Source organism: Poecilia reticulata, linkage group LG20 (genome assembly GCF_000633615.1).
Source record: "Poecilia reticulata strain Guanapo linkage group LG20, Guppy_female_1.0+MT, whole genome shotgun sequence".
NCBI classification, from domain to species: Eukaryota; Metazoa; Chordata; class Actinopteri; order Cyprinodontiformes; family Poeciliidae; genus Poecilia; species Poecilia reticulata.
In genome coordinates, this window is record NC_024350.1 from 11,928,045 (window position 1) to 11,933,187 (window position 5,143).

Consider the following 5,143-nt stretch of genomic DNA (forward strand, 5'->3'; position numbering starts at 1 on the left):
CGCAAAAGCGCGGTGACGTGTAGCTGTACGCGCCTTTGTAAAAAAATAAAAAATAAACAAACTGAGGCGCCCTTCTGAAAGATATTTTTTCCACTTAATATTAAAAAAAAAATGGCAAAAAAACCCCAAAAATAAAATCAAATCGAATAAAGAGACAGCTACAATGTTTTCAACAACACAATTGCAACCTCTCTTTTCTTTTCTTTCTTTCTATTTTAAAATTAATTTATTTATTTTATTGAAAATTAGGTGCCATTTAAATATCCCTAGCGGAACATCTCGAAAATCATTTTCCAGGCAGACTAAATTTGGTATTAATGCATTTGAAGGTTGTGGCTTAACACAAAAGCATAATTTGTTTCAAATTAAAATGTTAAAAAGCAGTGGTGGTAAGTAACGAAGTATAAGTACTTCGTTACTGTACTTAAGTACAATTTTTGTGTATCTGTACTTTACTTAAGTAGATTTAATAATGAATAATTTCTACTTTTACTCCACTACATTTTACACAATCTGTACTTTCTACTTCACTACATTTCTACAAAACTGTCGCGTTACTCGTTACAACCAAGTCGCATTGGTTTTTTTCCGTTTAAATGTGAAGTTCAGGGACTTAAAATGGCGCCGTAAAATCCAAGCAATAACATGACTTACGTGTCTGTTGTCACCCATCGCCTCCACCTTTACTCGCACGCGGAGCTACAGACATGCGCAGTGGTTTCCTCTGAGCGGGAGAAGATGTCCGTCTAATGGTCAGTAACATAGACATAATTTATGTATATTATAGTATACATTTACATATATAGCTGGAGTTATAACTCCATCTCTTTATGTCTATGGTCAGTAATATAATAGCGCAACATAAGATATGTCGACATGTAAAATCAGCAGCGCTTCGCTTTCACAGACGGTTGAGCAAAGCATGTTTTATAGAAGCATGTTAGCATAGCTGCCAATGACGGCAGATAAATGATTTCCCTGTAATTATAAGTTGTTTCTCCATCCTTAGCATATTTAGCAGCGAGTGAATGAAGTTGAATGACAACACTAAGACGCTCCTACTGTTTCTGATTGCTTGTTTTTGGTCAGAACAATGCAGTACTTTAGATAGTAATAGTAGTTCAGGAAGGAGGTGGAGGAGATTGTTTTCAATGATTATCGGTCTCATAAACTGTCACGACACGGTGACACAGTTTTAACAAATATGGAGAAAACATATTTTTTTTTATTAAAGTTATATACTGCAGCATGAATAAAATGCCCAATCTAATATTTTGTCAGGAGACCCAAAATTCCTGGCGACGCCCCTGGTTCCAGCTGTCGGCAGAAGCTCAGAAGTGAGGTTAAAAGCTGAATGAAGCTTCATATCAGGAAAAGGAGTCTGAAAACAAATCAAAAGAGCTCCGTGAAAAAGGGGAGTTTTAAAGACAGCACTCAGCTTTCAGAGAAGCAATCAACTAACTGCAGTGCATTCTGGGTAAAAGTGGCAGACAAGTTTGTAGTTCCCATCTGATTGAACAATTCCAGCTCTTGGCAGGGCTCAGAAGTGAGCATAAAAGCTGAACCGTGTCATGTCAGAAAAACTTAGTTATAAAATAAAGAAATAAAAAATAAAATAAAAGAATGCGATGAAAAAAGGGACTCCACAATCAAAATTCCAATCTTCAGAATAAGATACAAGCAATAATCCTGCATCCAGTGGAAGTGAGCTGAAGAAATAAAATAAAACATGACCACCCTTCTTATCCTTTTCAAAGAAAGTAAAGAAAGTAATTAAAATGTTCTGAAAATAAAATTAAATACTGACCTTTTATTTGCTGGATGCCATTTCTATATTTTAGTTTATATAAACTTGCATTTTGGAACAATGCAAGAACATAAATGAACCATATTTTGTATAAAACTGTGTAGCAACAATAAAGAGATTTGGTAAAACACAACAGGGCATCGAGGTAAGGTCAGTGTCTGGCATAAAACAAGTTCCTGCAAAGAGGAGCCATAATGTTACCGCGTGGGAAATTTCCACCACACGAACTAAACCACTTCTAAAACACGACAAAAACAATATAATAGCAGAACTAGCATGATCTAGATTAAACATATTTCAATAATATGCAAACAAGAAGACTATCTTTTATAAAATACATAAATATATGCAAATGCAAATATATGTCAGCTAATATATCATTATCATAATATCATTCTCTTTTGTTATGACATCATAAAACAGTATTAAGTACTTGAACTTTCCCAAGATCTTTCATTCGAGGACTGAAGAAAGACTGGCAACTTGTTCTAAAAGTTGTACAATGGAGGATCTAGAGTTTATTGAGGAACTTCAGGAATTTTATCTCAGGATACCAAGAAAGAGGTTACAACTTTTGAATACAGAGGAATTACTAGATGAAATTGCAGTACTGATGAAGAAACTTAAAAGATTTTACGATTTGGAAGACTGATGAAGATGAAATAGTGGAGGCTATAATGCAACATCTGAGCCCAGAAGTAAAGAAGCCGCAGCGTCCACCATGGAGTATGTGGATTTTTTTGACTGATTGGGGAGAGACGTTCATGAGCGGCCACAGTTTTGGCTTGGGTTTCGGTACACCTGCTGACATTGTACTGACTTTGTGTTGTAAACTCCTGTCCTAAACACTGTTCTGAATTTGGATGGTGCTTGTGGTGGATGCTCCTACCACCACCGCATCATGTGCCGCTGATAGGAACCAGCTGGAGGAGGAACCATTGACCATTTTCTGAAAGACTGAAGGGGGGAGACTTCAAATTGATGTTTATTTCATTTTGTCGTTGAAATATTCACTTATTGTTTGTGCCAAGTTAAAGTTTTGCTTTATTTGTTTATAGAATGCTTTAATTTTGTATTTATTTGTTCTTTTGTTAGGTCAGGCCTCCCTCATGTGGTAGATTTAGGTTACTCCACCCCTATTTAAGCAGCCTTTTGTTCTGTTTGCAGGTCAGTTTTGTTTGTGTTCAGTTAGAGTTCAGTTGACCTCAGTTAATTTGGATCCACATTTGTTACTTATCCTTTGATTTATTCTTGCTTTAAATCTTTAAGCTTTGTAAATAATTTTTTAAAAATTAAATTGAAACCTTTTTCTACTTTGAACATTTTTTGTCCTCGTTTGAGCTTGGTCCCTCACAGTTAGTGTCAGGAGTGGGATGCTTCATTTCTGAGAAAGGCTTCCAAAATGCCTGGAAGGGGAAGAGGACGAACAAGAGGAGCTACACCAACAGTTCAAATTGTTTAAAAGGGAGAGCCAGTCCCAGACCATGCCCTCTGCTCTTCAGACAACACCACCAGTGCGGTCTACACAACCACCAGACCCTGGAGTAGCAGCTTCACCTCAGCACAGTCAATCAGTTGACTTTTATGCACAGTCATCTGTTTCTCATGCACCTAAATTGCAAAAATTGAATGAAGAAGATGACATTGAACATTTTCTCATTACTTTTGAAAGAACAGCTTCTGCCTGCAGGTGGCAAAGAACTGACTGGGCTTTTCATTTAATACGATTTCTAACAGGCAAAGCCAGAAGTGCCTTTGTGCACATGGATGTTGATTTGTCTATGAATTATGATCAAGTTAAACTAGCTGTTTTGCAGAAGTATGACATTAACCTACAAACAAAGATTCCGCGCGCTTCAGGTGGAGCTAGAACAGGGGTGGGCAACTCCAAGTCTCGAAGGCCAGTCTCCTGCAACTTTTAGATGCATCTCTACTTCAACACACCTGAGTCAAATAATGAGGTTGTTAGCAGGACTCTGGAGAACTTGACCGCACTTAGGCGTTGATTAAGCTACTGGATTCAAGTGTGTTGGACCAGGGAGACATCTAAGAGTTGCAGGACACCGGCCCTCGAGGACCAAGTTTGCCCACCCCTGAGCTAGAAGAAACTCCAGAATAGCTCTACATAAGGCTGAAGGAGCTGTATGTCAAATGGGTGCAACCTAAGGGCAAAACAGTCAAACAAATCAATGAAATAATTATTTTTGAACAGTATTTAAGAATGTTGTCACCAGAACTTTAGGTGTGGATAAAATAACATAATCCAAAGACTGCAAAAGAGGCTGCTGAACTGGCTGATGTATTTGTGGCTGCAAGGAGGAGGAACTCTTGGGCTTTTCAAAGCTGGAAAAAAGATGGCCGCCATCAATCTCCAGCCCAACAAATGACTGTGCCTTATCTATGCAGACTAGAATAATTATTTCACACTGATTCTGGGTCAATAGGTCACATGACCTGGAAGCTATTGAAGAAAAACTCAATTTTGACCAAAGAAATTCCTATAAAAAGGAAAATGATTTAAAAGGGAAAACAAATGACTGTGCTTCATTTCTACTGATTTGTAGAACTATTTCAAAGTGATTCTTAGTAGTAGATCAGATGACTTCGAAGCTATTGAAGAAAACATATTATTTAATATTAAAATTATTAAATAATTAATAATATTCTATATGACTTTAAAATTTAATGGAGGATATTGTGTCATGTAAAAGCATGAATTAGCACCAACAATTTGTTAATTTGTCACGTTTCAAGGCATTTATTTATTAAGTATTTCGGTAATTTGCTGACAGTCCCTAAGTGAACCTTCGAGCGCTGGAGAACCGCTGGCCGACATTAGCGTTCATAAATCGGATCAACCTTGAGCTAAACGCCGCTTACTCCGAGGAGCTCGAATATCGAATATACGACTTGTGGCAGTTTTTTTTTTGCAACTTTGAGCTGATTTGTATTTTATATTTTTATTATAATTCCAGTTGTTACGGAACATCTGTTTCAGTGATATGCGGTGGGGTTCATGGCTGGTGAGGCACTGACTTAATCAAAATCACAAGATCTCCTGCATGTCATTGTTTACCTATGGAAACACAGGGTGAAAATCAGTGGTGGGAAGTAACGAAGTACAAGTACGTCGTTACTGTACTTAAGTACAATTTTCGTGTATCTGTACTTTACTTAAGTAGATTTAATAATGGATACTTTCTACTTTTACTCCACTACATTTTACAGTAAGTATCTGTACTTTCTACTTCACTACATTTCTACAAAACTGTCGCRTTACTCGTTACATCCAAGTCGCGTTGCGCTTTTTTTCCGTTAAAATGTGAAGTTCAGGGA